Source organism: Tamandua tetradactyla, chromosome 16 (assembly GCF_023851605.1).
Source record: "Tamandua tetradactyla isolate mTamTet1 chromosome 16, mTamTet1.pri, whole genome shotgun sequence".
NCBI lineage: Eukaryota > Metazoa > Chordata > Mammalia > Pilosa > Myrmecophagidae > Tamandua > Tamandua tetradactyla.
In genome coordinates, this window is record NC_135342.1 from 4,694,570 (window position 1) to 4,706,637 (window position 12,068).

Genomic DNA, 12,068 nt, shown 5'->3' on the forward strand with positions numbered 1-12,068 from the left:
GCCAACAAACTAGTCATCGTAGATGAAATGGATAACTTCCTAGGAAAAATACACAAAGACCTACACTGACTTGAAAAGAAATAGGAGACCTCAATCACAAGAAAAGAGCTTGAAACATCATTAAAAAAACCTCCCAATAAAGTTAATCCCAGGACCAGATGGCTTCACAGGTGAATTTTACCAAACATTCCTAGAGCAATTAATACAAATTTTGCTCAAACTTTTCCAAAAAATTGAAGCAGGAACACTACCCACTTCATTCTATTAGGCCAACATCACCCTAACATCAAAGCCTGATAATGATACTACAGGGAAAGAATACTACAGACCAATCTCTCCAATGAATATAGATGCAAAAATCCTCAATGAAATACTTACAAATTGAGTCCAACAGCACATTAAAAGAATTATACACCATGACCAAGTGGGGATTATACCAAGAATGCAAGTGTGGTTCAACACAAGAAAATTAACTAATGTAATGAACCACATTAAAATTGAAATGGAAAAACTACACGATTATATCAATTAATGCAGAAAAGGCATTTGACAAAATCTAGGATGCTTTCTTTATATGTACACATTGAAATATAGAAATTGAAGGAAACTTCCTCAACATGGTAAAGAGCATATATGAAAAATTCTGAAGCTAATCTTGTACTCAATTGTAAGAGATTGAAAGCTTTCCCAATAAGATGGTGAATAAGATACAGATGCCCTTTGTCACCACTGTTATTCAACATTGGGTTAGAAGTTCTAGCTAGAGCAATTAGGCAAGAAAAAGAAATACAAAACATGTACACCAGAAAGAAGGAAGTAAAACTTCCAGTATTTGCAGATTACATGATCCGATATTTAGAAAGTTCTGGAAAAAATCTATAACAAAGCTACTAGAAATAGTAAATGAATTTGGCAAAGTGGCAGAGTACAAGATCAACATGAAAAAATCAGTAGTTCTTCTATACACTAGTAATGATCTATCTGAGGAGGTAATCAAGAAAAAAAATCCATTTAAAATAGTGTATTAGGGTTCTCTAGGGTAACAGAACAAATAGGAGATATCAGTAAATATGGGATTTATAAATGTGTCTCATGCAACTATGGGAATGGAAGAGTCCAAAATCCATAGGGCAGGGTGTGAAGCTGGAAAATCTGATGAAGTGTCTCAACAAACTCCATAGGAGAGTATTGCTGACTGAAGAAGCAGTGAAAATTCTCTCTGCCTCCTTAAAAGCCTTCTGATTGGATTATTCTCATTTGGGGGGAGATGCCCTTAGTTGATATAGATTTAATCAGCCACAACTGCAATCAACTGACATTATTTAATAAACACGCCTTCTGGCTTATCAGCCAGCCACAAAATATCATTGCAGCAATAGTCAGGCCAGTGCTTGCCTGACCAGACAACTGGGCACCATCACCTGGCCAATTTGACACCAGAATCTAGCCATCACAATGTATCCCTTGTCAACTTGACAGCTATACACATCACCTTGAAACATCCTTAGTTTCTAAATAAAACACAGTATCAGACTTATGTTTCACCTACAATACTCAACTGTCCTGTGTACAACTGGAAACACATGACATCTCTCCAGAATAAGATGCAAGTCCTTAGCTAACATTCACTCTTAAACTTGAAATCTTATAACTTAAATACTATAGCATGAACAATAAAACTTATGTTATATGATAAGAGGAAAATCAGATAATTTATGTATAAATATGAACACACTTAACAAAACTGGAAGGAAATAGTCATAACATTGCAGTCCTTGTTTCTCTACTGGTCACATGGTCGTAGTTCATATTTATCACTACCTTCTTCTACTACCCATTCCAAGTTCCATTTATCCTCAGAAAGCACCTCAGCTGGTTGTGGTTCTTTCCTGGTGGGGTGACCCAGACTTTCATTCCTAAAGTTTCTAGCCATTAGTAGTCCTGCCTGGATTGAGTTGTTGCAATTTTCCATGGACTTTAATCACAGGTCATGGTAGTACTAAGAGATGCCATAGGGGATCTCCTTTATTCCAGAAAAACTCTTCTTTACCTCCATCATGAAGTTGCAGTCCTATTTCCCCTTGATAGTCATGGTCAGTCACCTCAGACAGTACAGTAATCCCCTTCGTTGTCTGTTGATTACTAGTTATGAGAAGCACAAATTGGCCAGGTGGCCATATTAAATTCCAGTTCAATGGAATCATTTTTGTTTCTTGGCAGAAGCATTTATCCTTTTGGAACTAAGACCTCTAGACCAGCAGAAATTAAGTTTTCAGGGACAGGTAGCATTTTTTTTAGTGATTCACTAGGGATGATAGTGAGTGGTGCCACTCACATTTCCACCCCTTGAATCCTGGACCCATGGATCCTGGCTATGGGACAAATAGCACCATACAGTGGATGCTGATTCAGAGCATACACAACCTCCTGGAGAACATTGCCCCAATGCTGTAAGGTATTGCCACCTAGATGGCACCATAACTGATTCTTGAAAAGGCCATTCCAGCATTCTATCAACCCAGCTGCCTCTGGATGATGGGAAACATGGTAAGACCAGAGAACTCCATGAGCATGTACCCATTCTTGCACTTCATTTGCTGTGAAGTGGGTTTCTTGATCAGAAGCAATGCTGTGTGGAATACCACAATGGTCGGTAAGGCCTTCCATAAATCTACAGATGATAGTTTTGGTGGAAGCATTGCATACAGGGAGGGCAAACCCATATATGGAGTATGTATCTATTCCAGTTAGAACAAATTGCTGCTCCTTCCATGATGGAAGTGGTCCAATGTAATCAACCTGCCACCAGGTAGTAGGCTGATCACCTTGGGGAATGGTGCCATATTGGGGACTGAATGTGGGTCTCTGCTGCTGGTAGACTGGGCACTCAGCAGTGGCTATAGACAGGTCAGCCTTAATGAGAGAAACCCATGTTGCCTAGCCTGTGCGTAACCTCCATTCTCATCACCATGCCCACTTTGTTCATGAGTCCATTGGGCAATGGCAGGAGTGGCTGAGGAAAGAGGATGACTTGTACCCACAGGATGGGTTAACTTATCCACTTGATTATTAAAACATTCCTCTTCTGAAGTCACCCTCTGCTGAGCATTCACATGGGACAGAAATATCTTCATTTTTTTTTTTTGCCAATTCAGAAAGGTCTATCCACATACCTATTCCCCAGACCTCTTTGTCACCAGTTTTCCAATCACGCCCCTCTTTAAAGTTCCTGATCCAGCCAAACCATTAGCAACAGCCCATGAGTTGGTATACAAATGCACCTCTGGCCAGTTCTCCTTCCAAGCAAAATGAACAACCAGGTCCACTACTTGAAGTTCTGCCCACTGGGAGGATTTCCCTCCAACACAGCATTGCATTTCCAGAAAGGGGTTGCAATGCTGCAGCTGTCCATTTCCAGGTGGTACCTGCATATCATGCAGAACCATCTGTAAATCGGGCCCGAGTTAGATTTCTCTTTCTCAGTCAATTGACTATAAAGAACTCCCCAAGAGGCCACAGCTCTGCATCTGGGAAAGAGAATACAATAGAGTGGGGGCCATGGGCATTTGGGCCACTTCCTCATGTAACTTACTTGTGCCTTTGGGACCTGCTCGAGACCTAGCTGTAATATACCATTTCTATTTTATTATAGAGCGCTGCTGTGCATGCCCAACTTTATGGCTGTGTGGGTCAGACAACACCCAATTCATGATAGGCAACTCAGGTCTCAAGTAATTTGGTGGCCTGTGGTTAAGTGTCCAGTTTCTACTAATGCCCAGTAGCAGGCCAAAAGCTGTTTCTCAAAAGGAGAATAGTTATCTGCAGTAGATAGTAAGGCTTTACTCCAAAATCCTAAGGGTCTGAATTGTGATTCTCCTATAGGGGCCTTCAAAAGACTCCAGACGGGTGGTGCAATGGTGGCTTAGTGGCAGAACTCTCGCCTGCCATGCCAGAGACCCATGTTCAATTCCTGGCACTTGCCCATGCCAAAAAAAGAAAGAAAGAAAAAAAAGAACCTCTAGACGGCATCTCTATTTGCCACTGACACTTCCAGCACCGTTGGATCTGCTGTACAGCAACCTGGACCTGTCGCAGATCCCTTGTTATGGTCTCTCAAAAGTAGCAGCTTCTCTGGTCACTCAGTAAATGGGCCAGAGTAGCACACCCAAATGAGGGACATATTGTCTTCAAAATCCAAAGAGGCCAACTAAGCATTGTGCTTCTTTTTTGTTATAGGAGGGGATATGAGGAACTTATTCTTCACCTTAGAAGGGATATCTCAACATGTCCCACACCACTGGACACTTAGAAATTTCACTGAGGTGGCAGGCCCCTGTATTTTTGTTGGATTTATCTCCCATCCTCTGACATGCAAATGCCTTACCAATAAATTTAAAGTAGTTGCTACTTCTTGCCCACTAGGTCCAGTCAACGTGATACGATATCATCAATATAATGGACCAGTGTGATGTCTTGTGGGAGGGAGAAGTGACCAAGGTCCCTGTGGACAAGATCATGACATAGTGCTGAAGAGCTGATATACCCCTTAGGTAGGACAGTGAAGGTATACTGCTGCCTTGCCAGCTGAATGCATACTGTTTCTGTGATCCTTAATAACAGCTATTGAGAAAAAAGCATTTATCAGATGAATAGCTGCATACCAGGTACAAGGGATGTGTTGCTTTGGTCAAGCAATGATAGCACATCTGAAACAGTAATTGCAATTGCAGCCACCATCTGGTTAAGTTTACGATAATCCACTGTCATCCTCCAAGACCCATTTGTTTTTTGCACAGGCCAAATAGGAGAGTTAAGTGGGGATATGGTGGGAATTATCCCCCACCCCCACCCCCAATCCTTCAAGTCTTTAAGAGTGGCTCTAATCCACTAATCTGCAATCCCTCCAGGAATATATTATTGCTTCGGAGTCACTATTTTTCCAGGTAGGGGCAGTTCTAGTGGCTTCCACTTGGCCTTTCCTACCGTAATAGCTCTCACTCCATAAGTCAGGGAACCAATGTGGGGATTCTGCCATTTGCTGAGTATGTCAATTCTCAGAATGGGTCCAGGGACCCACTAGATCCACTGGCAGATGGACCTGAGCTAAAACTCCATCAATCACCTGACCTCCATAAGTTTCTACTCTGACTGGTGGACCAGAGGGACATTTTGGGTCTCCTGGAATGAGTGTCACTTCTGAGCCAGTGTCCTATAATCCACGAAATATCAGATCATTTCCTTTTCCCCAATGCAAGTCACCCTGGTAAAAGGCCATAGATCTCCTTGGGGAAGGCTGGGAGGAAGGTTAATAGTGTAAATTTTGGGCAGTGTAACAGGGTCCTTCCCAAGGGTTCCTGGCCCTCCCCTCATTTGGGGGACTCTGGGTCTGTAAACTGTCTCAAGTCTGGGAATTGATTAAGGGGCCATGACTGTTTTTGTAATTCATGTTAAACTTTCTGTTCATGTGACGTAGAATTTTTCTGCTTATATAGCTCAAACAAGAAAAGTAGACTGCCTATCTATTTTACTTCTAGGTACCCCATGATCTAATAGGCAATGCCACAAGTCTCTGTGAGTCAGATCATTTTGACTCCTGCTTTGAGTCTGCTGTCCATTATGGTGGCCATACTCACCTTTGTCTACAGTGATTAACTGCTGCCACCTGGTTTCTGCCAACTCAGGACCCACTCATCCCCATTGTGTTTAAGGATTCCAGCTCAGTGATAGCAGTTCCCAAAATAATATCTAACCTACAGAGAAGGGAAACTACAGAGCTCTTCAGGGATGATGGAGCAAGTCTCACAAATTTATTTCTCAAAGTTCTGGTGAAATGTGTGTCCACTGGACATTCCTGGCATGTGTGACCAGGTCTTCCATGATAAATTCACTCTTAACATCCCAATCTCTTTAAGTCTCTGGATCCCCTCATCTACATTATACCAGGGCAATTCTGGCATTTCAACTTCAGGTAATGTTGGCCACCTTTGGATCCATATTTCAGCCAACCATACAAACAAACTGATAATGCCCTTTCTAACCCCTCAAGCTAAAAACACTGCATGCAGAATCTCTGCTTAATGGGCCCATATAAATAAATTAACCTTGATCCAACTTTATATTCCTTCCATCATTATCTCACACCATTGATATCCATTCCCACACATATTCCCCTGATTTCTGTCCATATAGATTGGAAAACTCATGCAGTTCTTTTGGAGTATAGCATACCTCCTCATGGGTCATACTTTGTACCTCACCTTTTGGGGCCTGTTGGTACTTTAGTCTAGTTATAGGTCTGGAAGAAATGAGGGGTGTTGGGGGTGGGTCATGAAAAGAATTAGAAGTGTCTTTCAAGTCAGTTACCTCAGGGCATTCCATTGCAGTTTCATCTGGTGAGACAGGATTAGTTGCTCCAGACAGGAGTGAGGGCTGTTTCCCCAGGGAAGGTGGTTACAGGGTTAGCAGGCACTGAAGGGTTAATCTATTTAGGTGGAATTTGGATGGCAGACTCCTCTGAGCAGACTGGAGGCCAAACGGATCCTCCTTTCACAGATCAGGCTGGAGTTTGGGTAGCTGTTTCCCCAGGGCAGGGTGGGGGTGGGATGGCTGTTTCCTCAGGACAGACAATAAGGTTTACCAGCAGAGTCTCAGATTCCAGGGCGTCCATCTCCCTATCGCCATCATTATCAAGTCATATGTCCCTATCCCAAGTTTCAGTATCTCAGTCTTTTCCAACCAGAGCCCTTACTTTAAACAGCAGAGACCTTGCAAGGTTGAGATTTTAGTTTATGTTGTAAATCTGCTACTTGCACAATAAGACTCTGTCTGGGTTTCAGAGATCTAAAGTCTGCAATCACAGGAAATAAGATTTTCTTTCAGGGCACACGTGGAAACTTTTACATCTTTCATATGTGGAAACTTTTACTTCTTTCATATGGCACTTAAGTTGCAAATTTGAAGCCTTCAGCGTATCCTTTTCCCCTCATAACTGTATCCAGAATATCTAACAGCAACCAGCCGTCATCATTATACCTCTTAATTCCACAAACTCTGTTAAGGTGTCAAAAACACTCTCACCCAGAACCTTGCTCATATAAGCATACAATTAGCAGAAACAAATGGTGATATTTTGCATATCTCTATTGCAAACTCACCCCAGGGACTGTCAGTGCCATCTGGATATTTAGAAATGGTGTCATTAATGACTCTGAGTCTAATTAGAGTAGAAAATCAATTGTAAAAACTCATTTTTAAGATTTTGTTTCTCAAGAGCCACTCCTGGTAACAAGCTTTGTTAGTCAGGGTTATCTAGAGAAACAGAATCAACGGGAGCTATCTGTAAATATGAGATTTTTAAAGGTATCTCATGCAACCATGGGAATGGAATAGTCAAAAATCCATAGAGTAGACTGTGAAGCTGGAAACATCGATGAAGGGAATCAATAAACTCAACAGGAGGGGCTCGCTGGCTGTAGAAGCAGTGAAGACTCTCTCTGCCTCTTTTAAAAGTCTTCAATTTACTGGATCAAACCTGACTGATTGGATTATCTCATTTTTGGCAGACTTGCTCTTAATTGATGGTAGATGTGACCAGCCAGAGTTATACTCAACTGATGATTTCATATACCAGCCTTCCAGTTTATCAATCAGCCACAAAATATCCTTGCAGCAATGGTTAGGCCAGTGCTCGCCTGACTAGAAAACTGGGCATCATCATCTGGCCAAGCTGACATCAGAACTCAGCTATCACAGATAGCAACTAAAAGAACCAAATGTCTAGGAATAAACTTAACCAAGGATGTAAAGAACCTGTACGCAGAAAACTACAAAACATTGCCAAAAGAAATAAAAGGAAACCTAAATAAATGGAAAGACATTCTGTGTACATGGATTGGAAGACTAAATGTTAAGGTCTCAATTCTACCCTAACTGATCTACAGATTCAATGCAATACTAATCAAAATTCCAACATCCTGCTTTGTAGAAATGGAAAAGCTAAATTTATTTGAAAGAGAAAATGGTCTTGATAGTCAAAAACATCTTGAAAAAGAAGAGTGAAGTGGGAGGACTCATGCATCATAACTTAAAGCATATTATAAAATGACAGTGGTCGGAGTGTGGGGGTAGTTCACTGGTAGCATTCCCGCCTGCCATGTGGGAGACCTGGGTTTGAGTCCTGACCCATGTACTTCCCCAAGAACAAACAAGCAAGATAAACAAACAAAACAAAACAAAAACCCAAAAATTCAACAAATGGTGCTTCAATAAGGATAGACTCACATGGAAAAAGAATGAAAAGTGACCCCCGCCATATAGCATACAAAGAAAAAAAACCAATAGTGATGAAAACAGCATGGTATTGGCATAACAACAGGCAGATGATCAATGGACTTGAGCTGAAAGTTCAGAAATATACCATCAGATCTATGGTCAGTTGATTTTTTACAAGACTTCCAGGTCCATTCAACTTTGACAGAACAGTCTCTTCAATAAATAGGGCTGCAAGAATTGGATATCCATATCCAAAAGAATGAAAGGGGACCCTATCTCATGACCCATACAAAAATGAACTCAAAATGTATCAAAGACCTAAATATAAGAGCCTATATACCATAAAACGCCTAGAAGATGATCTAGAGAAACATCTTCAAGGCCTAGTGATAGATGATGGTTTTGTAGATCTTACACCTAAAGCGCTAGCAAAGGTAGTGAATCTTGTGGTGGACGATGACTACGATTAACAGTACAAATATAAAAAAGTTCTTCCAAAAACCAGAACAAGGAAAGAAAAAAAATAGGTAAATGGGACTTCTTCAAAACTGAATACTTCTGTGCTTCAAAGGACTTTGTCATAAGGGTGAAAATGCAGTCAACTTAATTGACAGAAATATTTAGGATCAGATATCTAAAAAGGGCTTGATATCTAGATTATTTATGGAAATGCTATAACACAACAAAAAAAGGAAAACAACCCAATTAAGAAATGAGCAAACACATGAATATACATTTTTCCAAAAAAGGATATGTAAGTAGCTAAAAATCACATGAAAAGACGCTCATCTTCACTAGCTTTTTGGAAAATGAAAATCAAAACCACAATGAGAGTTCATTTCACACCTGCTAGAATGGTCACTATTAAACAAACAGGAAACTACAAGAGTTTGAGAGGATGTGGAGAAATAGGAGCCCTCATTCACTGCAGGTGGAAATTAAAGTTTCACAACCATCATGGGAGAGAGTTTGGCAGTTCTTCAGAAAGCCCAGTATAGACCTGCACTGAGACCTGGCAATCCCACTGCTCAGTATACCCAGAAGGGCTGAAAGCAGGGGCGTGAACAGACATTTGCACACTGATGTTCATAGCGACACCACTCACAATCGCCAGAAGATTGTCCAAGTGTCCATCAACGACTGGAAGGATAAACAAAATATGTTATATGCATACGATGGAATATGATTTAGCAGTCAGAAGGAACGAAGTCCTGAAGCATGTGACATCATGGATGGACTTGAGAATATTAAGGTAAGTGAAATAAATCAGACAAAAAAAGACAAATATTGTATGATCTCACTAATATGAAGTAATTATTCTAAGTAAACTCACAGACATAAAATCTAGAATATAGGTTACCAGGAGATAGAATTGGGCTAGAGAATGCAGAGCAATTGCTTAAGTTGTGCAGAATTTTTTAAAAACGTTGAATTTAAACATTTGGAAATGAAAAGCGGTGATGGTAGCACATTATTGTGTATATAATTAACAGTGATAAATGTTGTATGAATGTGGCTGAAGGGGAAAGTCTAGAGTCATATATGTCACCAGAGAAAAGCCAGGGGTTAAAATGTGGGACTGTGTAAGATAGTAAATCTTGTGGTGGGCGATGACTGCGATTAACAATACAAATACAGAAGAGTTCTTTCACAAATGAGAACAAACGAACAATGTTATTACAAGGAGTTAACAATAGAGGGGTATATAGAAAAAATGTACCTACTGCAAACTATGGAGTACAGTTAACATTAATATCTTAATATTCTTTCATCAACAATAACAAATGTATCACAGCAATATTAGGGACCATTAATATGAGGGGATAAGTGATATGGGATGAAAAAATTCATTATTAACTTTTATTGGTATAACGAAAATGTTATAAAATTGACTGCGGTGATGAATGCACAACTATGTGATGATACTATGAGCTATTAATTGTATACTTTGGATTGATAGTGTGATATATGAATATATCTCAGTGAAATTGCATTATAAAAATGGGCAAAAAACATGAATAGATATTTTTTCCAAAGAGGACCTACAATGGCTAAAAAGCACATGAAAGGACACTCAACATCACTGGGTGTTAGGGAAATTAGCAAATCAGAACTACAGTGAGATATCCCTTCACATCTACTGGAATGGCCACTATTAAAAAAAACCCAGAAAACTGCAAATGCTGGAGAGGATGTGGAGAAATAGGAACACATTCACTGCTGGAGGGAATGTAAAATGGTGCAGCCATTGTGGGAAACCGTTTAGCAGTTCCTTAGGAAGCTAAGTGGAGCACTGCTATATGACCCGGCAATCCTGCTACTAGGTATATACTAGAAGAAATGGAAGTAGGGACATGAACAGATGTTTGCACGCTGATGTTCATAGAGCATTACTAACAACTGCCAAGACATGGGACCAACCCAGGTGTCTATCAACTGATGAATGGATCAGCAAACTGTGTTTACAAACATGATGGACTACTAAGCAATTGCAAGAAGGAATGTGGTCCAGATGCAGGCAGCGATGTGGATGAAGCCTGAGGACCTCATGTGGCATGAAATAAACAGGACACAGAAGGACAAATATTGTATGACCTCACTAATACGAATAAATGCATAGCAAACTCATGGTGTTTATATTTAGAACGTGGGTCATCAGAAGACAGAATGAGGGCAGAGAACGGAAGCTGATGCTGGGTTTGTGCAGAGTATGTGGTAAGGTTGATTGTAAATGTTTGGGAAGGGGTGGAGGTGACGGGAGCACATTACAGTGAGTGTATTTAACAGCGGTGATACATGGGTGCGATTGTGAAAGGGAAAGTTTAGGGCTGTGCATGTCACTAGAAGGAGAGCCAGAGGCTGGAACATAGGACTGTATAGCACAGTGCACACTCTTGAGGGGGGAAGTCGTCCAGAACTGACTGTGATTAAAGTACAACTCTGAATTTGCTAGAAGACAGTGATTGTACACTTTGGATGGATCTTATGGTATGTGAATTTCCCAATAAAATGTATTTTTTATTTTTAAAATATTTTTTATTGTGAAATATAACATATTTACAAAGAAAGAAAATGTAATACTTCTCAAAGTACTCTTCAACAAGTAGTTACAGAAAAGAGTGTGTTATGTGTACCATTCCACTATTTCAGATTTTTCCTACTAGCTGCACTAAAACACTGCAGGCCAGAACAAATATCAAGACAGCAGCTCAGCAGTCGTGCTCATTTGTTAGATCCTATTTTCTCTTTTATAACAACTCCTTCTCCTTTATTTTATTTTATTTATTTATTAATTAAAAAAATTCAACAACAAACGAACTAAAACATTAATATGTAATCATTCCGCTCTACATATATACTCAATAATTCACAATATCATCACTTAGTTGCATATTCATCATTTCTTAGAACATTTGCATCAATTCAGAAAAAGAAATAAAGAGACGACAGAAAAAGAAATAAAATGAAAACAGAAAAAAAAGATTATACATACCATACCCCTTACCCCTCACTTTCATTGATCACTAGCATTTCAAACTAAATTTATTTTAACCTTTGCTCCCCCATCATTCATTTTTATTCCATATGTTCTACTCATTTGTTGACAAGGTAGATAAAAGGAGCATCAGACACAAGGTTTTCATGATCACACAGTCGCATTGTGAAAGCTGTATCATTATTCAATCATCCTCAAGAAACATGGCTACTGGAACACAGCTCTACATTTTCAGGCAGTTCCCTTAAGCCTCTCCACTACATCTTGACTAGCAAGGTTGTATCTACTTAATGAGTAAGAA